The sequence below is a fragment of the Garra rufa genome, chromosome 2 (genome assembly GCF_049309525.1).
Source record: "Garra rufa chromosome 2, GarRuf1.0, whole genome shotgun sequence".
Lineage (NCBI taxonomy): Eukaryota > Metazoa > Chordata > Actinopteri > Cypriniformes > Cyprinidae > Garra > Garra rufa.
In genome coordinates, this window is record NC_133362.1 from 62978964 (window position 1) to 63005805 (window position 26842).

The following is a 26842-nucleotide window of genomic DNA, read 5'->3' on the forward strand; positions in this document are numbered from 1 at the left end:
ACACCCTTGTCTGATTGATCTCGTTATTTTAAAATCTTTAGTTAAAAAACCATTCACTTTTACACAACTACTTATATCTGTATATAAACATTTTATCCATTTTAAAAAATTCTCCCCAAAACCAAATCTCTCCATCACATGTATCAAGTATTTGTGTTCAACTCTATCAAAAGCCTTTTCTAAATCCACACTTATTATATATCCTGTTTCTTTCTCCTCCTTCATGTACCATATCATATCTCTTATATTGTTAATGACATCAGTAATATCTCTTCTTAGAACAGCATATGCTTGATTTGTAGTAATTATATTTGGTACTACTATTTTCAATCGATTGGCTAAAATTTTGGCTAATATTTTATAATCTGTATTCAACATGCTTAGTGGTCTGTAGTTTTTCAGGTCTCTCTTATCACCTTTTTTCTTGTAAATTATTTTCACCATACCTTTCTTCATACTATTCGTTAAATTCCCTTTTTTAAAATTATCTATAAATATTTCATTTAAAATTGGACATAACACATCTTTAAAAACCTTATAAAATTCAGCTGTTAATCCATCTATTCCTGGACTTTTACCATTTTTCAGTTGATCAATTGCAATTCCTATTTCTAATTCCGTAATCTCACTCTCACACATTTCTTTGTCTCCCTCATTAACTTTAACCTGTATTTTACTTAATACAAATTCCTCATCTTCTAAAACTATCTCATTTTTGGTAAATAAATGCTTATAGAATTCTCTGACTTCTTCCAAAATTCCTGTTTTATCTTCTACAATCCTCGCATCTTCTGTTTTAATACTTTTTATTATATCTGCTCTCTGTCTTGTTTTTTCTAATTCATAAAAATATTTCGTACTTCTTTCTCCTTCTACAATGTCTTTCGCCCTACTTCTTATTATTGCTCCTTTACACTTCTCTTCTTCTATTTTCTTTAATTCTTCCTGTAATTCTATTATCTTATCAATATTTTCATCATGCTCATTTACTTTCCTCATTTCTTCATCCCACTCTTTTTTAATCTTATTTTCTTTCATCTTTTTGACTTTTTGCCATTTTTTTGAATATTCCATTGAGAATTTTTTTATTCTTTTTTTTAGAATGTCCCACCAAAACCCTTTTTCTATTTCATACATTTCCTCATTTACACTATTAATTATTATACTTTCTATTTCCATTCTGTATATTTCATTTTTTAGAAGTTCTGCATTTAATATCCACACCCCTGGTCCTTTATCAGCCTCATTAAAATTCATCAATATCCATAAAAAATCATGATCACTCTCACTATAATTTTTGTAAGACGCCTTAGTGACATAATATGCTTCCTTTTTCTTACATAAAAATAAGTCTATTCTACTTTGCTTTAGAACTCTATCAACAATTTGTCTTCTTGAATATTCTCTTTTCATACCATTCCTCTCTCTCCACACATCCACCATATTATATTTCTCCATTATGTTATGTAGTTCATTCCTCCCTCTATCTCTTCTAAATCCCATTGAATCATCTACATCAATTCTCTGTATTACAGTGTTAAAATCACCTAACACCATAATGTTGTCATGTTTTTCTATTAACTCATTCATATCCCTGTAAAAATTAAATTTATCTCTTTCATCATTTGGTGCATGTATATTACACACTTTCATTTCTTTTCCATTACACACAAATTTAACAATTATTATTCTTCCCTTTGTGTCTTTATAATCTATATTTACTTCTTCAAATACTCCTTTTCTTATTAAAATAGCTACCCCTCTCTTCCTTTCCATATCACAGTTACTATATATTTCTCCGTTCCATAATTTTCTAATTTCATCACTTATTTTATCTTCCCATTTCGTTTCTTGTAAACATAGCACATCACATTTTTTGGTCAGACACATTAATCTTTCAAACTTTTGACATTTGGATAATCCTCTAGCATTCAGCGATACAATTGATATAGAGCTCATTAAAGAAAAGATTGGAAAAACCAAAACCCACCATTCAATCCGTTTCATTGTCTTTCAAAAAAGTATTTTTTACTTCACCCATTTCAGCTTTCCTCCTCTCCAGTCTTTCCTTTTGCTCTTCTCTTCTTATCTTCTGCCTTTTAAGAACCTGTTGAATGTCTAAGCCATCTTTTCTTGTTTTTACACATCTATTCAGTCTTTCTTTTCCTTTGTTTTCCATTCCACGAATTTCCCCCCCATTGTCTGCTCCTCTTACCTCAGTCAGTGTCTTTATTCCCTTATCCTCAGCTTTTTCTTTTTCTTGTCCTTTTTCGTAGTCCAGTTCATTAGTGTCCACATCGTCCTGTTCCTTAGAAAATCCTTCTTTAATCAAATTTATATCCTCTTTGTTCGCTCCTCCTCCCATCTCCATTCCTTGTTCTTCATCTTCCTTCTTTTCTTTATTCTCATCTATGTTGTTGTTCTCCTCTTCCTCGTCATCTTGTTTCTCGTCCTCTCCTTGCGTCTGCCTTTGTGAGTCATTTAACCTCTCAATTGTTGTAACTCCCATTACCTCTTGTATTTCCATTCCTGGATCTTCATTTTCCTCGTCTTCTATCTCGCATCTGCATCTTAACATTGTCTTTTGGCAGCCTTGGCACCGCGGGACTTTACAGTCTCGCGCATAATGCCCCTGCTCAAGACAATTTCTGCATGTGAATTGTGGGCAGTCCTTTTTTTCATGCTCCGGACTTACACAGATCCTGCATGTCTTCACTTGATTATCGTGAATCACTCTGAAGTACTGCACTCCTTCTTCAGTCCTGAAGCTTGTGTTGTATGGTAAAGACGTCACCTCTTGTGGAAACTTTACCCTCAAAAATCGTGTTCCGTCTGCCACCGTTGTCCCGGGATGATATCTTCTTCTTAGTGGTAGAATGGGAGTTACACCCCAATTGATTAGTTTTTGACTGATTTCCTCATCTTCAATATAGCTGGGCAGACTCAAGAAAGACACCATTCTTTCTGTTGCACACAATTTCCTTATCTCACATTCTTGTCCGTTTATCATTATTCCATTCAACAGCAAATCACAGTCCATCTCACTTTCCATAGTCATTTCAAAATCATAATTATTTTTTCTTCTCAGTCCGATCAATTTTCCCATTCCAACTTTCTCTTCAACTGCTTTAATTATCATTAGTATTGTTATATTTTCTATATCTTTAACAGTCATTGTTAATGTTGCTTCTTTCTTGTATTCCCTCTGATACCTTGTTTGTTTGCTTAATTTCTGTATCATTTGTTGTCGTTGAGATAAAACATTTCTTTTTTCTCCAACTTCTTTCTCAATTCCAATACCTTCAGTTGATTGTAGATCTCCTTTCCGTTCTTGTCCAGTTGTTTTTCTTTCTTGTTTCCTCCTTGAAACCACCGTCGCCCACGTTTCATTATTGTTTTCTCCATGTCTTTCATTTATATTCCTTTCAGTTATGTCTGCAACAAATCCTGGTTCCGCATTTCCCATCTCATGTTGTTTTACCAGTCCGTGTTCTTTGTCCATTAAATCCAAATTTTGGTTGTCTCAAACCCCAAACAGAAAGACCTGTTTGGGGTTAAAAAAAACCTTCCTCAAAAAAAAACTCCTTCTAACTAAAAAACAAACAAAATAAATGTGAAAAAACACCCAGAAAAATGGTGAGCCTATCTCACCTACTGCACACTACAAACTGCCAACTCACTTCCTGTTTGCTCTCTAGCGCCTCAGGTGGGGGTATGGCCGTAAGCAAGGGCTGCTCCAAAAAGTGGGCTATTTAATGATCAGCCTCCGTAAAAGCCAGCATATTATATAAATAGTGAAGAAAAGGCAAAAGCTTACAGCACCTGGTATTCCCAGGCGGTCTCCCATAAAAGTGTAACAATCAGCCTTATCAGCCGAGTTACAAGACTAAAATGGGGTCAGATTTAACTGTGAGAGATGACTAGTGGTTAAAAGAATGAGACATAAAAGAAAATTGGTTTAAATAGATTTGGTGTATTTACAAGGTTCACATAAAAGACTTTAAAACAACACGATAAAACTAGGTAAACTCTGTTAAAAGAATACAGTTCATTTGTCCATACCCTAAAAACAGGTAAACTCTGTTAAAAGAATACAGTTCATTTGTCCATACCCTAAAAACAGTCCAAGAACCCCAGTGTGTTGATAAGTCCAATGTGACTGTCCACCAGTGTATATACAATCCACAGAAAGTGTAATCCAAAGTTTGCAGGTGGTGAATGGAAAGGTGAGCTCTAAAATTAGCAACTCCTCAATCCAACAGTTTGGTGACTGTCCTTTGTTTGTCATGCTGCTCTCTTATACAGTTGTACTTCCTGCTTCCTGTCATGTGTCTAGTCACATGACAGGCCAACCATCCATTTATTAAAGACACATACACTTAAAATGTTAAGAGTAATAAAATGGCCTAAAAAACATGTAAAACACTTAAAACTCTATAATACATGTAAATGATTGTAATAAATAGAGCGGTAAAACACGTCTTTCTAAAAGCCAGCATATTATATAAATAGTGAAGAAAAGGCAAAAGCTTACAGCACCTGGTATTCCCAGGCGGTCTCCCATCCAAGTACTAACCAGGCCCGACGCTGCTTAGCTTCCGAGATCGGGCGCTCTCAGCGCGGTATGGCCATAAGCGAGGGCTGCTCCAAAAAGTGGGCTATTTAAAGATCAGCCTCCGTAAAAGCCAGCATATTATATAAATAGTGAAGAAAAGGCAAAAGCTTACAGCACCTGGTATTCCCAGGCGGTCTCCCATCCAAGTACTAACCAGGCCCGACGCTGCTTAGCTTCCGAGATCAGAAGAGATCGGGCGCTCTCAGCGCGGTATGGCAATAAGCGAGGGCTGCTCCAAAAAGTGGGCTATTTAAAGATCAGCCTCCGTAAAAGCCAGCATATTATATAAATAGTGAAGAAAAGGCAAAAGCTTACAGCACCTGGTATTCCCAGGCGGTCTCCCATAAAAGTGTAACAATCGGCCTTATCAGCCGAGTTACAAGACTAAAATGGGGTCAGATTTAACTGTGAGAGATGACTAGTGGTTAAAAGAATGAGACATAAAAGAAAATTGGTTTAAATAGATTTGGTGTATTTACAAGGTTCACATAAAAGACTTTAAAACAACACGATAAAACTAGGTAAACTCTGTTAAAAGAATACAGTTCATTTGTCCATACCCTAAAAACAGGTAAACTCTGTTAAAAGAATACAGTTCATTTGTCCATACCCTAAAAACAGTCCAAGAACCCCAGTGTGTTGATAAGTCCAATGTGAGTGTCCACCAGTGTATATACAATCCACAGAAAGTGTAATCCAAAGTTTGCAGGTGGTGAATGGAAAGGTGAGCTCTAAAATTAGCAACTCCTCAATCCAACAGTTTGGTGACTGTCCTTTGTTTGTCATGCTGCTCTCTTATACAGTTGTACTTCCTGCTTCCTGTCATGTGTCTAGTCACATGACAGGCCAACCATCCATTTATTAAAGACACATACACTTAAAATGTTAAGAGTAATAAAATGGCCTAAAAAACATGTAAAACACTTAAAACTCTATAATACATGTAAATGATTGTAATAAATAGAGCGGTAAAACACGTCTTTCTAAAAGCCAGCATATTATATAAATAGTGAAGAAAAGGCAAAAGCTTACAGCACCTGGTATTCCCAGGCGGTCTCCCATCCAAGTACTAACCAGGCCCGACGCTGCTTAGCTTCCGAGATCAGACGAGATCGGGCGCTCTCAGCGCGGTATGGCCATAAGCGAGGGCTGCTCCAAAAAGTGGGCTATTTAAAGATCAGCCTCCGTAAAAGCCAGCATATTATATAAATAGTGAAGAAAAGGCAAAAGCTTACAGCACCTGGTATTCCCAGGCGGTCTCCCATCCAAGTACTAACCAGGCCCGACGCTGCTTAGCTTCCGAGATCAGACGAGATCGGGTGCTCTCAGCGCAGTATGGCCATAAGCGAGGGCTGCTCCAAAAAGTGGGCTATTTAAAGATCAGCCTCCGTAAAAGCCAGCATATTATATAAATAGTGAAGAAAAGGCAAAAGCTTACAGCACCTGGTATTCCCAGGCGGTCTCCCATAAAAGTGTAACAATCGGCCTTATCAGCCGAGTTACAAGACTAAAATGGGGTCAGATTTAACTGTGAGAGATGACTAGTGGTTAAAAGAATGAGACATAAAAGAAAATTGGTTTAAATAGATTTGGTGTATTTAAAAGGTTCACATAAAAGACTTTAAAACAACACGATAAAACTAGGTAAACTCTGTTAAAAGAATACAGTTCATTTGTCCATACCCTAAAAACAGGTAAACTCTGTTAAAAGAATACAGTTCATTTGTCCATACCCTAAAAACAGTCCAAGAACCCCAGTGTGTTGATAAGTCCAATGTGACTGTCCACCAGTGTATATACAATCCACAGAAAGTGTAATCCAAAGTTTGCAGGTGGTGAATGGAAAGGTGAGCTCTAAAATTAGCAACTCCTCAATCCAACAGTTTGGTGACTGTCCTTTGTTTGTCATGCTGCTCTCTTATACAGTTGTACTTCCTGCTTCCTGTCATGTGTCTAGTCACATGACAGGCCAACCATCCATTTATTAAAGACACATACACTTAAAATGTTAAGAGTAATAAAATGGCCTGAAAAACATGTAAAACACTTAAAACTCTATAATACATGTAAATGATTGTAATAAATAGAGCGGTAAAACACGTCTTTCTAAAAGCCAGCATATTATATAAATAGTGAAGAAAAGGCAAAAGCTTACAGCACCTGGTATTCCCAGGCGGTCTCCCATCCAAGTACTAACCAGGCCCGACGCTGCTTAGCTTCCGAGATCAGACGAGATCGGGCGCTCTCAGCGCGGTATGGCCATAAGCGAGGGATGCTCCAAAAAGTGGGCTATTTAAAAATCAACCTCCGTAAAACCCAGCATATTATATAAATAGTGAAGAAAAGGCAAAAGCTTACAGCACCTGGTATTCCCAGGCGGTCTCCCATCCAAGTACTAAGCAGGCCCGACGCTGCTTAGCTTCCGAGATCAGACGAGATCGGGCGCTCTCAGCGCGGTATGGCCATAAGCGAGGGCTGCTCCAAAAAGTGGGCTATTTAAAGATCAGCCTCCGTAAAAGCCAGCATATTATATAAATAGTGAAGAAAAGGCAAAAGCTTACAGCACCTGGTATTCCCAGGCGGTCTCCCATAAAAGTGTAACAATCGGCCTTATCAGCCGAGTTACAAGACTAAAATGGGGTCAGATTTAACTGTGAGAGATGACTAGTGGTTAAAAGAATGAGACATAAAAGAAAATTGGTTTAAATAGATTTGGTGTATTTAAAAGGTTCACATAAAAGACTTTAAAACAACACGATAAAACTAGGTAAACTCTGTTAAAAGAATACAGTTCATTTGTCCATACCCTAAAAACAGGTAAACTCTGTTAAAAGAATACAGTTCATTTGTCCATACCCTAAAAACAGTCCAAGAACCCCAGTGTGTTGATAAGTCCAATGTGACTGTCCACCAGTGTATATACAATCCACAGAAAGTGTAATCCAAAGTTTGCAGGTGGTGAATGGAAAGGTGAGCTCTAAAATTAGCAACTCCTCAATCCAACAGTTTGGTGACTGTCCTTTGTTTGTCATGCTGCTCTCTTATACAGTTGTACTTCCTGCTTCCTGTCATGTGTCTAGTCACATGACAGGCCAACCATCCATTTATTAAAGACACATACACTTAAAATGTTAAGAGTAATAAAATGGCCTGAAAAACATGTAAAACACTTAAAACTCTATAATACATGTAAATGATTGTAATAAATAGAGCGGTAAAACACGTCTTTCTAAAAGCCAGCATATTATATAAATAGTGAAAAAAAGGCAAAAGCTTACAGCACCTGGTATTCCCAGGCGGTCTCCCATCCAAGTACTAACCAGGCACGACGCGGCTTAGCTTCCGAGATCAGACGAGATCGGGCGCTCTTTTTTTTTTTTTTTTTTTTTATCAAAAATATACATATATATATATATACATACACACATTTTAAATCATCATGACATACAACAGGTCATATACATATATTACATATTACAGTTCACAGTGATTTATTACACAATTACATGTGTACACAGGGATAAGAAGATAAGTGAGAAAAAAAATAAATAAATAAAATTAAAAAAAAACTTTAAATTAAATAAGGGGATCAAAACAGAATCATTCAGGCAACTCTAGTTTAGTACCATCTGGGCTGTCCATAATAAAAGGATTATTTAAAATAAAAGTTTTGTAAAAAACAATCTTGTTCTCTTCCATTTTAAAATATTCTTCAGCAGTTCTAATATATTGTTCCCGTTTTCTTTTGTACATTTTCCAAACATCTATTTTTGCACGTTTGTTTTTCACAATGTTTCTCCTTTCCCAAATAACATTTCTTGCAACAGATAAAAAAAGATTGACCATCTTTGTTTTACTTCCATTAAAACCAAATAAAAACATTTTACACCATTCTGAATCTCTCTCAATTTCCTCTTCTCTATTTGTCATCATCTGTTTTATCATTTCTTTTAACTTTACCATAAAAGTATTTAATTTAGCACATTTTAAAAACAAGTGCATACTACTTTCATTTTCTAATTCACATACTTTACATATTGCATTATCACTGCTTCCAATTTGTGCCAGCTTTGTTTCAGTGAATATCACATTGTGTCTGATAAAATAATCCAAGCATTCAAGTTTTGTGTCTAAATATTTCCACTTTAAATTTTTCCAAATTCCTTCCTCATCAATATCCACAAAAATCCTTTTCCAGAACTGTTCTGCGACTGGTCTTTTGTACACTTTGTTTCTAAAACATACATAAAAAATTTTAAAAGTACATTCCTGAAAGTCTTTGGCTTTTTCTTTTAAAACCACTTTCACATTATCATTGCTTTTATCATTCTGTTCAATTTTCTCTATCCATTCTTTAGGTATTGCACTTTTCACTATTTCAAACTGTTTCTCCAGAGTTTCTCTTTTAAAATCTTCACCAATCTCATCCATAGCATCAACAATTACTTGGCTTGGTAAAAAACCTTATTTTATCTCATATAAAACATCTTTGACTTGACATACACCAGCCTTCAACCAATGTTTAAAAAATACTTCTTTCTCTTGTGTTAAAATATTAGCATTTAAAAACAATGGTTGATTTAATAACATTTTTCTTCCTTCAGGTTTAAACTCAACCAAATTTAAAAACTCTGCCCATGCTTGTAAAACCTCTTTGTAAAAATCAGGAATTTCAGTCATCATGTTCTGTTTCAGTTTCATCCATAAAATGTCATCATTTATATTAAAACCACCACATTTGTTAAGATAATACCTCATTACATGCTTCCATTCTGCTTTAAAATCCTTGTTTAAAAACCTTTTCACCAGTTTAACTCTCAAGCTTTTCTTTCTTATTTCTGGGTCTATCAATCCCATTCCACCTTCATCTGTTGCACCTATTAAAACATTATACGCAATTCTTGGTGGTTTCCCTTCCCAAATAAAATTCAGGACACATTTTTTTATTCTTTGTACATGCCAGTGTTCCATAGGGATGACTCCTAAGATGTACCACATTTTCGACAACATCAGCGTATTTACAATTAAAATCTTTCCCATTAAATTCAACCTCCTTTGTTTCCACCATTCCAACCTCCTTTCCATTCTTCCTATTATTTCATCCCACATTATTTCATTAACTCTCTTTTCATTTTCTCCCATTGTTATCCCTAAAATCTTAATTTCTTGCTGATTTTTGAAATTAAAAGCATCTGGTAAAATGCATACATTCCCAATTCTCATAACCACAGTTTTTTCCATATTTACTTTAGCACCTGATCCATCACAATATTTTTTAATAATTTCCATAGCATTTGTCACACTTTCAATATCCTTTAAAATTAATGTAGTGTCATCCGCATACTGGTAAATTTTCTGTTCTTCTTTCATCTCTACAATTTTAATTCCATTTATTCTTTTTTCCTTCATTATAGCTAGACCCAAAGCTTCAGTCACTAGACTGTACAGCTGAGCAGATAGTGGACATCCCTGTTTTATGGATCTTGTTATACTAAAGCATTCTGTAATAAAACCATTACATTTAATACAACTCATAGCACCATTATACAAACACTTCATCCATCTTAAAAACTTTTCTCCAAACCCAAACTTTTTTAAAACCCCAAATAAAAAATTATGTTCAACTCTGTCAAATGCTTTCTCAAAATCAACACTAATTACATATCCCTCTTTCTTTTCTTCTTTCATATATTGTATTACATCTCTTATACTGCTTGTTATATCTGTGATGTCTTTTCCTTTCACTCCATATGCCTGACTAGTTTTAATAATACTCGGTAAAATCTTTTTACAGTTTTTTACGATTGTTTACACTCTAAAATAAACATTTCCACACAATTTGCAAAATTCTACTCCAAGGAGCAAAACACCGCCACAGATTTGCACAACATTAAACACAATGTCTGCTTCACTCTTTTTGCAAAACATTACACACAGTGATTTGTAAAACTCTACACACATTTCGACACCTTAGACACAGATAAGGATTGTGAGGTTACTTCCTTGTCATTACAAAGCCCCGGATTGCCAATGACCACACTAATGAACAAATTGGATAAACACATCCACAAGGTGTGGAAGCACACATGTGCTAATTTGAAAACGCAGCACTCAGGTGTGCTAGGCAGCAGGTGAGTTCACCTGTATTCATCAAAAATGATGTGGATGAAATCTTATGGCCTGATCCAGCCAGACGGAGAGATGAGGAATAGTTACAGTAGTTGTGTTGCTTTTTTTTCCAGAGTCAAACTGTATGTACTTCATGCAGTAATTTTTATTTGTCTACAGATTTTATTTGTTTCATTGATTTCATTGTTGGTTGATTACTGTAACTGATTATGGTAAGAAATACTGTATTTCTTGAATTGAAATAAATACTTGAAATATTCAGTCTGCAGCATCAGTGTTGTGCAGTGCTTGGTAAGTTTATAGTAGGCCTATTTGTGTTCATTCTCCCTATATCTCAAACTAATCATGATGAATGTTGTGGGTTTGTCACTATTTTGTTTTGTCATCGAAATGATCCCTTACATAACAATGTCTGCCCAAAAATCTAGCACATGCTATTTCCTAAAATTAGTTTTTTATTTATCACAGCAGTGTGAAACTGTCTGCAATAGTGTCTGATCATTGAGGACTGTGTTGGTTAAATGAAAACTAATAGCATTTTCACAAATATGTGTATATGTTTTGACTGAAATGTGTATGTTTTGACTGAAGTGTGTCATTTTGCAAACAATCTAGGAATTTTGCAAATTGAGTGTGGTGTTTGGATAATTGTGATTATATTTTGAAAAAAGAACCCGGTTTTCAAAATTGTGTGTAAACAATTGAAAAATACTGTAAGTCTGTTTGCTAAAACCTTGGCTAATACTTTAAAATCTTTATTTAACATCGTAAGGGGTCTGTAGTTAATCAAATCATTTTTTCCACCTTTTTTCTTATATATTAATTTCACTAAACCTATTCTCATTAAATGTGTAGCTTCTTTCTTTTCAAAAATTACTTCAAAGATTTCCTTTAAAATTGGTGCTAAAACATCTTTAAAAACTTTATAAAATTCAGATACTAATCCATCTAAACCTGGGCTTTTCCCATTATTTAATTGCATTATAGCTTCCTTAATTTCTTCTATTTGTATTTCTTCATCACACATATTTCTATCATCTTCTGTTATACTTTCCTCAATTTGTTCCAATAAAAATTGTTCTTCTTTTTCATTTATTTGACCTTTTTTAAAAAGGCCTTCATAAAAATTTCTAACTTCTTTCAAAATATCCTGTGCTTCTTTTATTTTTTCACCATTTTTCTTCTTTAATTCTCTTATGATTTCTACATTTCCCTTACTTTCTTCTAAGCTAAAAAAGAATTTTGTACATTTCTCGCCTTCTACAAGATATTTTGCTTTACTTCTAACCATAGCACCTCTACATTTCTTTTCTTCTATGTTTCGTAATTCTTCTTCCAAGTTTATTATTTTTTCTATATCTACATTTTCTTGGTTCAATTTATCATTTAGTTCTTTTCTAACCTCCACTTCTTTATTTCTTTTAGCTTTTTGTATTAATTTACTAATTTCTATAGTATACTTTTTAATTTCATATTTTGTATTATCCCACCATATTCGTTTATCTTCTTGATACATCCTATTCTGTTTTTCTGTATTTATTATATCCACTATTGTCTTTCTATAAGATTTTATTTTTAAAATTTCTGTGTTTAAGATCCATACCCCATTACCTCTTTCAGCTTCGTTAAAATCAATATTCAAAATGAAAAACTTGTGATCACTCAAAGCTGTTTCTTTGTAATAAACACTCTGTATAAAATCGCCCAGTTTTCTCTTGTATAGAATAAAATCAATTCTACTTTGTTTTAAAATATTACCTACTATTTGTCTTCTTGAATATTCTCTTCTTCCCTCATTTCTTATTCTCCATGTCAACTACTTCATGCTCATCCATTAAGTTCTCCAACTCTTTTCTCCCACTGTCACTCTTAAAAATCATGCCATCTGCTAAATCAATTCTGTTCAAGACCGTGTTAAAATCACCAATTAAAATAGTTTCTCCCCATAAAGTCATTAAACCCTTTAGCCTATTAAAGAATTCCTTCTTTTCTTTTCCTACTACCGGAGCATGAATGTTACATAAAACCATATTATTTTCCTTAATCTTAATCGCTAAACATTTCCCTTCTTTGTCATTATATATTTCTTCGACATCATTACATACATTTTTTTTTAACTAAAATGGCAACCCCTCTCCCCATCCTTCCATCACCATTATTATAAAATATATTTCCTGTCCATCCCCTTTTAAAATCATCCATTATAGCTTCATTCCAGTTTGTCTCTTGTATAAATATAAGATTTTGTTTTTTACACTGCTCCTTAACCTTGTCAAATTTTCCGACATTCGATAAACCTCTTACATTAATAGAAACAATACTTAAAAACATACATAAATGAAAAACATTACATATCAGTCCCATCAATCCGCACTTTCTTTTCCCCTAGACGCATCACGCATAGTCTTTATCAGTTCACTCTTTTTACTCAATCTGTTCCTTACAAATTTTAGATTTGGAGTTACCTTAATTTTTCTTCTTCTTACTTGCAATCCATTTGCTTGCTCGTGTTCTTCAGTATTTTGCTCATCCATTCTCTCACTTACGTCCATTTGTGTGTTTGATAAGTCCAAAGATGTCCATGTATCACTCAGTTCATTTGTTTTGCCATTGTCTTTTTCCAGCTGTTCTTTCTGTGTTTCCGATATCTCCACAATCCAATGATCATCTTTCTCCATATTGCAACACTTTTCCACTTCTCCCGTCACTTGACTGCATGTTGTATCTTTGTGTTCTGTTATTGTCTCCATTTCTTCTGTTGTGTTATTGTTACTTGTATCCACCTTTTCTGTTTCATCCTGTATCTCACCATCATTGTCCATAGCCTCATTATCCTCTTCATGATCGCCACGGCGCCAAACCACATGCAAGTCTGTCGGGAGGGTGGCTCAGAGGATGCATGAATCAACAATATGAACGTCCTGCTGCCTCCACTTGATGCAAGACAGTGATAGCCATACCTCACTAAATTGGTTCTTGGGCATGTTTTGCTACCTTTTAAATATGATTGACATTTTTTTTAATCAATGTACGCTGAGAACAGGAGGCCTCAAAATGGTTTCTGCTGTCCGAGGGCAACACGGCGCAGAACGGGCTTAACAAAATGCCAAAACGCACGACTCTGGTGGGACTCGAACCCACAACTACAACCTCATCTGGGAGTCTTGAAATCCAATGCGCTATCCATTGCGCCACAGAGCCTGTAGGTATGCCAGCCTGGGCCTGTCCTGCTCGGCCGAGTGGCAAGCTGTGTGGGCAGAAAGACTGGTCTGTGCACAATTGAGGCATGCTTGCTGGACTGGAGCGCCGCCCAAGGCACCGCTGGGATTCGAGGCCTCAAAATGGTTTCTGCTGTCCGAGGGCAACACTGCGCAGTATGGGCTTAACAAAATGGCAAAAAGCACGACTCTGGTGGGACTTGCACCCACAACCTTTGAATGGCCTCATCTGGCAGTCTAGAAGTCCAATGCACTATCCACTGCGCCGCAGAGCCCATCGGTATGCCAGGCTGGTCCACTGAGGGCTTTACTTACAGATTTGTGCCCGTCCAGCTACAGCAAGTGGCACGCTGTTTGGGCAGAAAGACAGGTCCTCAGGTCTTTGCACAATTGAGGCACGGTTCAAAAACATAGTGTCGTCAGGGTCTCCAATCCAACAGAAAGGCCAGAGACAGCCACCAGTGGAAAGGCACCGCTGGGATTCGAACTCAGGATCTCCTGTTTACGAGACAGGCGCTTTGACCAGCTAAGCCACGGCGCCTCCTTGGTGGAGAAAGTTAGCCTGAATGCTATTCTTCAAAAGCAGGTGAGAGGGTAATGATGCAGGAGAACCCGCCCGCTGTCCTCAAGCTCCTCTGTGTCCCCTTTCGCCGTCTGTTTTTTTTGGTAAAGCACGAGCTCGGCTGTATTGTGGCGTGCAACCAAACCATCCATGGGATTCAAACGCAGGATCTCCTGTTAACTAGAATAGCCTGGCCGCACAATTGCCCTCCGGGAGGGCAACTCAGATGATCCAGGCTCCAAGAGAAGAGGCCAGGGGTTAGCTGACCGGGCGCTGGACAGCTTTAAGGCGTTTGCCGACAACTGAGTCGGGGCAGTTTGCAAAAGTAACCACTCACTGCCCTCGCTATCCATGTTTGCGGGTCGCTTTTGGAAAAGCTTGCGATTGCTGGACTGGAACGCCGCCCAAGGTACCGCTGGGATTTGAACGCAGGATCTCCTGTTTACGAGACAGGCGCTTTAACCAACTAAGCCACGGCGCCAAACCGCATGCAAGGCTGTCGGGAGGGTGACTCAGAGGGTCAAAACATCCAGAGGCAGGGCAGGTGCTGGTACGCTTAAAAGAGAATGTCTACAAATTTCTACTGCCTGAGGGCAACACTGCACAGTATGAGAGTAACCAGAAAGCCAAAATCCACAACTCTGGTGGGACTTGAACCCACAACCTCTGAATGGCCTCTTCTGGCAGTCTAGAAGTCCAATGCGCTATCCATTGCGCCACAGAGCCCAACATGGGGAAAAGCATAGCCGCGTGAAGGCTGACCTTCCGGGTCTGTGGCCATCCAACGGTAAGAGAGCGCGTGCTCTCTCTGCAGGAAGGACAGGCCCTCGGGTCTCTGCATAATTGCAGTGTCGTTTGAAAGGCAGAGGCACTGTAAGGGCCTCAGGTCCAAGGGAGAGCAAAAAGATCCAAGCTGCCGTCTACAAGGCACCGCTGGGATTTGAACCCAGGATCTCCTGTTTACTAGAAAGGCGCTTTAACCAACTAAGCCACGGCGCCACCCCGCGTGTTAGGTGTGGGGAGGGTGGCTCAGAGGATGCATGAATCAACAATATGAACTTCCTGCTGTCTCCACTTGATGCGAGACAGTGATTGCCATACCTCACTGAATTGGCTCTTGGGCATGTTTTGCTACCTTTTAAATATGATTGCCTTTTTTTTTTTAAATCAACGTACGCTGAGAAACAGGAGGCCTCAAAATGGTTTCTGCTGTCCGAGGGCAATACTGCGCAGAACGGTCTTAACAAAATGCATGACTCTGGTGGTACTCAAACCCACAACCTCATCTGGGAGTCTAGAAATCCAATGCACCACAGAGCCTGTAGGTATGCTGGGCTGGGCTTGTCCGGCTCTGTCAAGTGGCAAGCTGTGTGGGCAGAAAGACAGGTACAATTGAGGGACGCTTGCTGGACTGGAGCGCCACCGAAGGCACCGCTGGGATTTGAACCCAGGATCTCCTGTTTACTAGACAGGCGCTTTGACCAACTAAGCCACGGCGCCTCCTTGGTGGAGAAAGTTAGCCTGAATGCTATTCTTCAAAAGCAGGTGAGAGGGTAATGATGCAGGAGAAACCGCCCGCTGTCCTCAAGCTCCTCTGTGTCCCCTTTCGCCGTCTGTTTTTTTTGGTAAAGCACGAGCTCGGCTGTATTGTGGCGTGCAACCAAACCATCCATGGGATTCAAACGCAGGATCTCCTGTTAACTAGAATAGCCTGGCCGCACAATTGCCCTCCGGGAGGGCAACTCAGACGATCCAGGCTCCAAGAGAAGAGGCCAGGGGTTGGCTGACCGGGCGCTGGACAGCTTTAAGGCGTTTGCCGACAACTGAGTCGGGGCGGTTTTCAAAAGTAACCACTCACTGCCCTCGCTATCCATGTTTGCGGGTCGCTTTTGGAAAAGCTTGCGCTTGCTGGACTGGAACACCGCCCAAGGTACCGCTGGGATTTGAACGCAGGATCTCCTGTTTACGAGACAGGCGCTTTAACCAACTAAGCCACGGCGCCAAACCGCATGCAAGGCTGTCGGGAGGGTGACTCAGAGGGTCAAAACATCCAGAGGCAGGGCAGGTGCTGGTACGCTTAAAAGAGAATGTCTACAAATTTCTACTGCCTGAGGGCAACACTGCACAGTATGAGAGTAACCAGAAAGCCAAAATCAACAACTCTGGTGGGACTTGAACCCACAACCTCTGAATGGCCTCTTCTGGCAGTCTAGAAGTCCAATGCGCTATCCATTGCGCCACAGAGCCCAACATGGGGAGAAGCAGAGCCGCGTGAAGGCTGACCTTCCGGGTCTGTGGCCGTCCAACGGTAAGAGAGCGCGTGCTCTCTCTGCAGGAAGGACAGGCCCTCGGGTCTCTGCATAATTGCAGTGTCGTTTGAAAGGCAGAGGCACTGTAAGGGCCTCAGGTCCAAGGGAGAGCAAAAAGATCCAAGCTGCCGTCTACAAGGCACCGCTGGGATTTGAACCCAGGATCTCCTGTTTACAAGACAGGCGCTTTGACCAGCTAAGCCACGGCACCTCTTTGGTGGGGAAAGTTAGCCTGACTTCTATTCTTCAAAAGCAGGTGCGAGGGTAATGTTGCAGCAGAAACTGCCCGCTGTCCTCAAGCTCCTCTGTGTCCCCTTTCGCCATCCGTTTTTTGGCAACCAAAGGCATCGCTGGGATTCAAACGCAGGATCTCCTGTTTACTAGACTAGCCTGGCCGCACAATCGCCCTCCGGGAGGGCGACTCAGACGATCCAGGCTCCCAGAGAAGCGGCCAGGGGTTGGCTGACCGTGCGCTGGACAGCTTTAAGGCGTTTGCCAACAACTGAGTCGGGGCGGTTTGCAAAATTAATCACTCGCTATCCCTGTTTGCGGGTCGCTTTCGAAAAAGCTTGCACATGCACGATTGGAACGCAGCTGGGATTTGAACCCAGGATCTCTTGTTTACAAGACAGGAGCTTTAACCAACCAAGCCACGGCGCCAAACCACATGCAAGGCTGTCGGGAGGGTGGCTCAGAGGATGCATGGATCAACAATATGAACGTCCTGCTGCCTCCACTTGATGCAAGACAGTGATAGCCATACCTCACTAAATTGGTTCTTGGGCATGTTTTGCTACCTTTTAAATATTGACATTTTTTTTAAATCAATGTATGCTGAGAACAGGAGGCCTCAAAATGGTTTCTGCTGTAGAGGGCAACACGGCGCAGAACGGGCTTAACAAAATGCCAAAACGCACGACTCTGGTGGGACTCGAACCCACAACTACAACCTCATCTGGGAGTCTTGAAATCCAATGCACTATCCATTGCGCCAAAGAGCCTGTAGGTATGCCAGCCTGGGCCTGTCCTGCTCGGCCGAGTGGCAAGCTGTGTGGGCAGAAAGACTGGTCTGTGCACAATTGAGGCATGCTTGCTGGACTGGAGCGCCGCCCAAGGCACCGCTGGGATTCGAGGCCTCAAAATGGTTTCTGCTGTCCGAGGGCAACACTGCGCAGTATGGGCTTAACAAAATGGCAAAAAGCACGACTCTGGTGGGACTTGCACCCACAACCTTTGAATGGCCTCATCTGGCAGTCTAGAAGTCCAATGCGCTATTCACTGCGCCGCAGAGCCCATCGGTATGTCAGGCTGGTCCACTGAGGGCTTTACTTACAGATTTGTGCCCGTCCAGCTACACCAAGTGGCACGCTGTTTGGGCAGAAAGACAGGTCCTCAGGTCTTTGCACAATTGAGGCACGGTTCAAAAACATAGTGTCGTCAGGGTCTCCAATCCAACAGAAAGGCCAGAGACAGCCACCAGTGGAAAGGCACCGCTGGGATTCGAACCCAGGATCTCCTGTTTACGAGACAGGCGCTTTGACCAGCTAAGCCACGGCGCCTCTTTGGTGGGGAAAGTTAGCCTGAATGCTATTCTTCAAAAGCAGGTGAGAGGGTAATGATACAGGAGAAACCGCCCACTGTCCTCAAGCTCCTCTGTGTCCCCTTTCGCCGTCTGTTTTTTTTTGGTAAAGCACGAGCTCGGCTGTATTGTGGCGTGCAACCAAACCATCCATGGGATTCAAACGCAGGATCTCCTGTTAACTAGAATAGCCTGGCTGCACAATTGCCCTCCGGGAGGGCAACTCAGACGATCCAGGCTCCAAGAGAAGAGGCCAGGGGTTGGCTGACCGGGCGCTGGACAGCTTTAAGGCGTTTGCCGACAACTGAGTCGGGGCGGTTTGCAAAAGTAACCACTCACTGCCCTCGCTATCCATGTTTGCGGGTCGCTTTTGGAAAAGCTTGCGCTTGCTGGACCGGAACGCCGCCCAAGGTACCGCTGGGATTTGAACGCAGGATCTCCTGTTTACGAGACAGGCGCTTTAACCAACTAAGCCACGGCGCCAAACCGCATGCAAGGCTGTCGGGAGGGTGACTCAGAGGGTCAAAACATCCAGAGGCAGGGCAGGTGCTGGTACGCTTAAAAGAGAATGTATACAAATTTCTACTGCCTGAGGGCAACACTGCACAGTATGAGAGTAACCAGAAAGCCAAAATCCACAACTCTGGTGGGACTTGAACCCACAACCTCTGAATGGCCTCTTCTGGCAGTCTAGAAGTCCAATGCGCTATCCATTGCACCACATAGCCCAACACGAAAGCCAGCAGAGCCGAGTGAAGGCTGACCTTCCGGGTCTGTGGATGTCCAACGGTAAGAGAGCGCATGCTCTCTCTGCAGGAAGGACAGGCCCTCGGGTCTCTGCATAATTGCAGTGTCGTTTGAAAGGCAGAGGCACTGTAAGGGCCTCAGGTCCAAGGGAGAGCAAAAAGATCCAAGCTGCCGTCTGCAAGGCACTGCTGGGATTTGAACCCAGGATCTCCTGTTTACCAAACAGGAGCCACGGCACCACCCCGCATGTTAGGTGTGGGGAGGGTGGATCAGAGGATGCATGAATCAACAATTTCAACTTCCTGCTGCCACCACTTGATGCGAGACAGTGATTGCATACCTCACTGAATTGGTTCTTGGGCATGTTTTGCTACCTTTTAAATATGATTGACATTTTTTTAAAATCAATGTACGCTGAGAACAGGAAGCCTCAAAATGGTTTCTGCTGTCCGAGGGCAACACTGCACAGAACAGGCTTAACAAAATGCCAAAACACACGACTCTAACGGGACGCAAACCCACAACCCCAACCTCATCTGGGAGTTTAGAAATGCAATGCGCTATCCATTGCGCCACAGAGCCTGTAGGTATGCCACGCTGGGCCTGTCCAGCTCGGCGGAGTGGCAAGCTGTTTGGGCAGAAAGACAGGTCCTCAAGTCTTTGCACAATTGAGGCACGGTTCAAAAACATAGAGTGTTATCAGTGTCTCCGATGCAATAGCAAGCCCAGAGACAGCCACCAGTCGAGAGGCACCGCTGGGATTCAAACGCAGGATCTCCTGTTTACTAGACTAGCCTGGCCGCACAATTGCCCTCCGGGAGGGCGACTCAGACGATCCAGGCTCCCAGAGAAGAGGCCAGGGGTTGGCTGACCGGGCACTGGACAGCTTTAAGGCATTTGCCGACAACTGAGTCGGGGCGGTTTGCAAAAGTAACCACTCACTGCCCTCGCTATCCATGTTTGCGGGTCGCTTTTGGAAAAGCTTGCGCTTGCTGTCCTACTGCTTCAGACCAGATTCTGAAGTGTTAATCTGATGCACACTTTTCAATCCCAGGAGGCCACAGGAGGCCAAAACGTCATCATCGAACGTGATTGAGAACCGCAACGAGAGTGTTTACAAATGTGAGTATTACAAACCAAAACACGGTTCCCTGTCTTAAAATCGTATTTGTTGAGCTACTGTATCGTAAACTGCTGATTTGCATAAGGTGTCAATACGTGTAACGTTAAAGTATATTTGTGATTTCGCTGTAAAACACGTTTTATTACGTATAGCGACCATAGCATCTTAAAGATGATTACTAAATGTTTAACAACTGACAGGAACATGTTCTGAGAGAATTAAATGAGCACATCACAACACCAAACAGACATCTAAACGAGTGATGGATGTTATGTGAGTTTATGTAGAATTCTCTGTTGTCAACACTGCTTTAGATAAATGTAATGTAAATAAACATAGTTAGTAAACAAGTAAACATGAGTTATCTATTTCATTTGTCTCATAGTACTGTTGATAAATTCAGCAGCATTTGTATTGGATAAAAAGCCAGTTAACACAACAGCTACCTCATAAATGTAGTATTGAGCACACGAATCAGAGGGAACTGAATCTTGTGTGGATGTTACAGGGACAGATGAGACAAGTATGCTTGTCTGGTGAAGAGTGACTGATGAAGCAGTGCTGCCATCAAAGATATTTTGCGGTGGAGCAGGACCTGAAAGGAAAGGTGACTGCAGCATTTGTGGGAAAAAAGTTAAATCTGTAACTTAATATAAAGTTTGGTAATTTTGTTACTTCTAATACAGAGATCTAATGAAATTGTGCTGTTAAAATTACAACTTTTGTATTGTATTTGTGCATCTTTGTATGATCTGAAATGTCTGCTGCAGACTGGTGTGTGCATCGAGAAAAGAGAAATCCACAGCAGCATCCTGGAAATGGTTTAGTGTCATCGATGAGACCCTCCATCACTCCACCTGCCCTTTGTCTCTCATCTGGACCAGATGTTGCTGTGGCCTCTTCATCCTCAGAGACCAAAGAGCCAGCGAGAGCATCTAGAGAAAGACTAAAATACCAATATGTCTGAATAAAGCTTTGTTCCACTTGTCTTTATTTATGTTCATGGTTACTTTATTATTTTACTCATATATCCATGTTGTTATCAGTAAATAAAATATAAGTTTCATTAACATGTGTATTAATTAATTACTTGATAAAAAACATGCTTGTTTTACTAAAAAATATAATTAATTATAGGTCAGCATTTATCATTATTATTGATCAGTATTATAATCTTAATTTCTAAGTAGTAATACTTACATTTTTTGAGTGTAAAATCCTCAAAAAACACCTCCAAACACAAGATCTTCAAGCAGCTGATCCATGTCTCCTTTGTGCAAATATTGCAAACATGAAGGAAGATGTACTAGGTAGAGTCGTGTTACTGATGCTATGAGGTGTTTGATCACTTGTTGTGCTTATTTTCATTTTATAACTAATACTACCTAACTTACAATTACAGGCTCAGGGTAAGATGGTAATAATATTTAACAATGAACAATCATAATGAGAAAAACTAAAAACATAATTATTAGGCTTGCTTACATCATAGTATGCAATTATATACACGGGGAAATATGATTAAATATCTCTGAATAATCAAAATATTCACATCATCGTTTATCAAAAATTGGATTTGTTTTTGTTATTGATAAGCCTCAGGGATGAAAAGAGAAATTCAACAAGAATTTAAGCTAGCTTTGCGTGTGGATAAACAATTTTGAATACAAAACAAAAGAAATAACTTATTCAAAAAATAAAGAATTTGGGTTTTCCTGACAAGAATTATTTCTTTAAGAATTAAAAAATACAAAAACCTAAATGAACCCAAAACGTATCTGTTATACTACAATCACAATAAAAGAACAGCTGTTTCTTCAACATGACCACAAAATGAACAAATTTCATCAATATCAAAATATTTATAGAAAGATGAATTAAACCTGTCGCTATATGTTAAGTTGTTGCACTTGTTATAACGTCGTTGGTCACATGATAACGTCAACATGGCGGAAGACGTGCAGATCACATCCATACTCAACGACTGCGTTCGAAACCGCATACTCAATGAGTAGGTACTTATATTCAATAAGTACTTACTTAACGAGCGCTAAAAGAGTACGTACTCTACAGCCAAATCTCGTTGAGTATGGATGTGATCTGCACGTCTTCTGCCATGTTGACGTTATCATGTGACCAACGACGTTATAACAGGTGCAACAATTTAACATAGCGACAGGTTTAATTCATCTTTCTATAAATATTTTGATATTGATGAAAATTGTTCATTTTGTGGTCATGTTGAAGAAACAGCTGTTCTTTTATTGTGATTGTAGTATAACGGATACGTTTTGGGTTCATTTAGGTTTTTGTATTTTTTAATTGTTAAAGAAATAATTTTTGTTAGGAAAACCCAAATTCTTTATTTTTTGCAAAAGTTATTACTTTTGTTTTATGTTCAAAATTGTTTATCCACACGCAAAACTATAGCTTAAATTATTGTAGAATTTCTCTTTTCATCCCTGAGGCTTATCAATAACAAAAACAACAAATCCAATATTTGATAAACTATGATGTGAATATTTGGATTATTCAGAGATATTTAATCATTTTTCCCTGTGTATATAATCACATACTATGATGTAAGCAAGCCTAATAATTGTTTTCAGTTTTTCTCATTATGATTGTTCATTGTTAAAGATAAATGCCATCTTTCCCTGAGCCTGTAATAATAAGTTATGTAGTAATAATAATAAAAAGAAAATAAGCACAACAGGTGCTCAAACACCTCATAGCATCAGTAACACAACGACCCTACCTAGTACATCTTCCTTTTGCAATATCTGCACAAAGGAGACGTGGATCCGCTTCTCGAAGGTCTTGTGTTTGGAGAAGACAGTTGATTTTACACTCAAAAAATGTAAGTATTACTACTTAGAAATTAAGATTACCTCAGAATGCACTGATCAATAATAATGATAAATGCTGACCTATAATTAATTATATTTTTTAGTAAAACAAGCATTTTTTTAATCAAGTAATTAATTAATGCATATGTTAATGAAACTTATATTTAATTACTGATAACAACATGGATATATGAGTAAAATAATAAAGTAACCATGAACATAAATAAAGACACATGGAACAAAGCTTTATTCAGACATATTGGTATTTTAGTCTTTCTCTAGCCTCCAGAGACCCAAAGAAAAAAAGTGTCTCTTTTTTGTTGTTTTTTTGTGATTTCCTACATCCTTTGGGTTAAAAAAGAATTCTACAATTTAGAGTTTTTACGTTTTGTTTTTATTTTTAATTTTACAGCATGTCCACTGTAGTGGACCACAGGACGATTTTAGTTCGAAACGACAGCCAAACTCAGACAACAAAACTGTACAGAATATGGCTGTAAAGGGATATTAATCCAACATTTATGTAACAAAAACAAAACAACTGAAATCAAGCATTTTCCATAACTTGCAATGAGTCTGTTACGGCGCTGTGCAGGAATTTTGGCCCACTCATCTTGGCAGAATTGTTGTAATTCAGCCACATTGGAGGGTTTTCGAGCATGGACCGCCTTTTTAAGGTCATGCTGTGGGCATCTCAATAGGATTCAGGTCAGGACTTTGGCTAGGCCACTCCAAAGTCTTCATTTTGTTTTTCTTCAACCATTCAGAAGTGAATTTGCTGGTGTGCATTGTCCTGCTGCAGAACCACAGAGTGCAGCATCTTTCCTGTTCTTCCTTTTCTGTCTCTGTGTCTGTCTCAGTCTGCTCATCTGAGTCTCCTGCAATTTCTTCCTCTTCTTCAACATCATCTTGTATGTTACATTCAAATTTATCGTCATCTGACAGCTCTAAGTCAGAGTCTCCCTCAACTATCTTATAAAAATCCTCTCTGCTTCAGTTCTGCCTCATACAACATGCAGTCATTAATTACATTAAGATGGTCCTGATGTCCACTATAGTTGACATTTAAAAAAGGATGATATTTTGAATCATAAACAATTTAACAGCTTTGAAAGCTAAATGTATTGTTACTGACACTTTAATAAACAAATATATATGTGATAATAATAGTAAAAAACATGTAAAAAAGCAAAATTTTACATATCTCTCTCCTTCCCATAAAATGTGCTCATTTGTATGCCGGCCATTTTGGATTCAGTGTAAGAAGTGGTTCCTAGCATGCCAGCCAATCAAATGACATATCACTAGAAAGCCCAGGATGTCCTCTGCACAGTACAACAGGACTTGACAGAGTAGCTCAAAAAATTCAAAGGAAATGCATGAAAACACAATGTCCACTACAGAGGACATAAGTCAATGGGCGGGGTCTCAGGAGGCTAGATGCTCTCGCTGGCTCTTTGGTCTCTGAGGATGAAGAGACCACAGCAACATCTGGTCCAGATGAGACAAAGAGCAGGTGGAGTGATGGAGGGTCTCATTGATGGCACTTGAGACCATTTCCAGGATGCTGCTGTGGATTTCTCTTTTCTCGATGCACACACCAGTCTGCAGACATTACAGATCATACAAAGATGCACAAATACAATACAAAAGTTGTCATTTTAACAGCACAATTTCATTAGATCTCTGTATTAGAAGTAACAAAATTACCTAACTTTATATTTAGTTACAGATTTAACTTTTTTCCCGTAAATGCTGCTGTCACCTTTCCTTTCAGGTCCTGCTCCACCTCAAAATATCTGCAACAAAGGCACAGAAATCTAGAATCAGAAAAGTGCTTAAAGTTTTTTTTTATTATTAATAAACTGCAACTTAAGGTTTTGTCTGTAGTGTACTCACTCAAAGCCTTTGATGGCAGCACTGCTTCATCAATCACTCTTCACCAGACAAGCAAACTTGTCTCAACTGTCCCTGTAACATCCACACAAGATTCAGTTCCCTCTGATTCGTGTGCTCAATACTACATTTATGAGGTAGCTGTTGTGTTCATTGGCTTTTTATCCAATACAAATGCTCCTGAATTTATCAACAGTACTATTAGACAGATGAAACAGATAACTCATGTTTAGTTACTATATGTACATGTGTTTATTTACATTACATTCATCTAAAGTGTTGACAACAGAGAATTCTACATAAACTCGCATAACGTCCATCACTCGTTTAGATGTCTGTTTGGTGTTGTGATGTGCTCATTTAATTCTCTCAGAACATGTTCCTATCAGTTGTTAAACATTTAGTAATCATCTTTGAGATGTCTATGGATGCTATTTGTAATAAAACGTGTTTTACAGCGAAATCACAAATATACTTTAACGTTACAAATATTGACACCTTATGCAAATCAGCAGTTTACGATACAGTAGCTCAACAAATACGATTTTAAGACAGGGAACCGTGTTTTGGTTTGTAATACTCACATTTGTAAACACTCTCGTTGCGGTTCCCAATCACGTTCGATGATGACGTTTTGGCCTCCTGTGATTGAAAAGTTTGCATCGGATGAACACTTCAGAATCTGGGCTGAAGCAGTAGGACATCCGGGGATTTCTCGCCTACACTTTTATGAATACTGAGGTTTCGAACGTACTTCTTTCTTTTTTTTTCCTACTATATAGTAGGTAAGTAGGCATATTCGAACGCACTTTAAGTAGACGTTCATCATATAGTATGAAAGTATGCGGTTTCGAACGCAGCCAAAGACATTGAAATGAACTTAATAAAGTGGCTGCACCTGGCTGGAGACCGGGATGGTGGGAGGAAGGAGAGAATGAATAAACAGTGCATTGTTGACCCCAGTTAGGCAGTTTGCAGCAGTTTGCAACATTACTAACATCAACAGACTTCTCAAGATTATTTGTTCTTAAAAACTGACACCAGCTCAAATTTGTTTATTTAATAAGTTTGGTTTGAATGTTAAATGTCTGTTGCATATTATAAACAACTGATTTAAACTCAAATTTGTCTGTTTTTGTTGTTTGAATGTTACACGTGTGTTTGTTTTATAAACTGATTAAAAGTCAAGTTTGTACATTTAATGATTTTTGATTCAACTTAAATATCTGTTGTATATTAAAAACTGATTCCAACTCAAAATTAGCCCATTTACTTTTTTATGTTAAAAGTTTATATATATATATATATATATATATATATATATATATATATATATATTTATTAATTAATTTATTTATTTATTTATTAGGAACTTATCTAACTGCAAAAGTAAATTATTTTATTTACATTTTTATAGTTGAGCGAGTGCATGATTTACTTTCTAGTTAATACAACTTTTACATCTACAACCAGCCACATGTGGCCCACATTAGGGCAGTAAGGTCTTAACAGAACTTAGCCTTACTACAATGAAATACAAGGCCCAAAAATGGGCCATATTAAAAAAATATTACTTGGCTCATGATAGGCTGAGTTATGGCCCTGGTTTGGTTCAGTTCTGGCTAAAAACATGTGGGCCAGTTTTGGGCCGGGGAACATGTACTAATCTGGGCCACACTTTAGTTGTAGATTTGGGCCAGATCTGGGCCAAAGAAAATTTGCTGACTGGGTATATTATGACAGGATTTGTTCTGAGAGAGTATTTCTGACAGGAAAATGTTGTTTCTGAAGTAATTTACCTTAATTTAAGTTACA

General features: G+C 39.0%; 15 non-coding genes and 1 pseudogene across 15 annotated transcripts; all 16 read right to left on the reverse strand.

The window, feature by feature from the left end:
- Nucleotides 1–4527: 4527 nt before the first annotated feature.
- LOC141326907 (5S ribosomal RNA) lies at nucleotides 4528–4636 on the reverse strand (annotated as a pseudogene).
- Nucleotides 4637–4720: 84 nt separating this feature from the next.
- On the reverse strand, nucleotides 4721–4839 carry LOC141326723 (5S ribosomal RNA). The gene has a single exon (XR_012354075.1). It is a non-coding gene; the product is annotated as a 5S ribosomal RNA (ribosomal RNA).
- An 801-nt stretch (nucleotides 4840–5640) lies between these two features.
- LOC141327518 (5S ribosomal RNA) lies at nucleotides 5641–5759 on the reverse strand. Its single transcript, XR_012354807.1, has one exon. It is a non-coding gene; the product is annotated as a 5S ribosomal RNA (ribosomal RNA).
- An 84-nt stretch (nucleotides 5760–5843) lies between these two features.
- On the reverse strand, nucleotides 5844–5962 carry LOC141327648 (5S ribosomal RNA). The gene has a single exon (XR_012354929.1). It is a non-coding gene; the product is annotated as a 5S ribosomal RNA (ribosomal RNA).
- An 801-nt stretch (nucleotides 5963–6763) lies between these two features.
- LOC141327519 (5S ribosomal RNA) lies at nucleotides 6764–6882 on the reverse strand. Its single transcript, XR_012354808.1, has one exon. It is a non-coding gene; the product is annotated as a 5S ribosomal RNA (ribosomal RNA).
- An 84-nt stretch (nucleotides 6883–6966) lies between these two features.
- Nucleotides 6967–7085, reverse strand: LOC141326664 (5S ribosomal RNA). The gene has a single exon (XR_012354020.1). It is a non-coding gene; the product is annotated as a 5S ribosomal RNA (ribosomal RNA).
- Nucleotides 7086–14429: 7344 nt separating this feature from the next.
- On the reverse strand, nucleotides 14430–14503 carry trnat-cgu (transfer RNA threonine (anticodon CGU)). The gene has a single exon. It is a non-coding gene; the product is annotated as a tRNA-Thr (tRNA).
- Nucleotides 14504–14931: 428 nt separating this feature from the next.
- On the reverse strand, nucleotides 14932–15005 carry trnat-cgu (transfer RNA threonine (anticodon CGU)). The gene has a single exon. It is a non-coding gene; the product is annotated as a tRNA-Thr (tRNA).
- A 155-nt stretch (nucleotides 15006–15160) lies between these two features.
- On the reverse strand, nucleotides 15161–15250 carry trnar-ucu (transfer RNA arginine (anticodon UCU)). The gene is given in 2 exon segments: nucleotides 15161–15196; nucleotides 15214–15250. It is a non-coding gene; the product is annotated as a tRNA-Arg (tRNA).
- A 199-nt stretch (nucleotides 15251–15449) lies between these two features.
- On the reverse strand, nucleotides 15450–15523 carry trnat-agu (transfer RNA threonine (anticodon AGU)). The gene has a single exon. It is a non-coding gene; the product is annotated as a tRNA-Thr (tRNA).
- Nucleotides 15524–15950: 427 nt separating this feature from the next.
- Nucleotides 15951–16024, reverse strand: trnat-agu (transfer RNA threonine (anticodon AGU)). The gene has a single exon. It is a non-coding gene; the product is annotated as a tRNA-Thr (tRNA).
- A 428-nt stretch (nucleotides 16025–16452) lies between these two features.
- Nucleotides 16453–16526, reverse strand: trnat-cgu (transfer RNA threonine (anticodon CGU)). The gene has a single exon. It is a non-coding gene; the product is annotated as a tRNA-Thr (tRNA).
- Nucleotides 16527–16681: 155 nt separating this feature from the next.
- On the reverse strand, nucleotides 16682–16771 carry trnar-ucu (transfer RNA arginine (anticodon UCU)). Its single transcript is given in 2 exon segments — nucleotides 16682–16717; nucleotides 16735–16771. It is a non-coding gene; the product is annotated as a tRNA-Arg (tRNA).
- Nucleotides 16772–16970: 199 nt separating this feature from the next.
- trnat-ugu (transfer RNA threonine (anticodon UGU)) lies at nucleotides 16971–17044 on the reverse strand. Its single transcript has one exon. It is a non-coding gene; the product is annotated as a tRNA-Thr (tRNA).
- A 1274-nt stretch (nucleotides 17045–18318) lies between these two features.
- On the reverse strand, nucleotides 18319–18392 carry trnat-cgu (transfer RNA threonine (anticodon CGU)). Its single transcript has one exon. It is a non-coding gene; the product is annotated as a tRNA-Thr (tRNA).
- Nucleotides 18393–18821: 429 nt separating this feature from the next.
- trnat-cgu (transfer RNA threonine (anticodon CGU)) lies at nucleotides 18822–18895 on the reverse strand. Its single transcript has one exon. It is a non-coding gene; the product is annotated as a tRNA-Thr (tRNA).
- Nucleotides 18896–26842: the final 7947 nt, after the last annotated feature.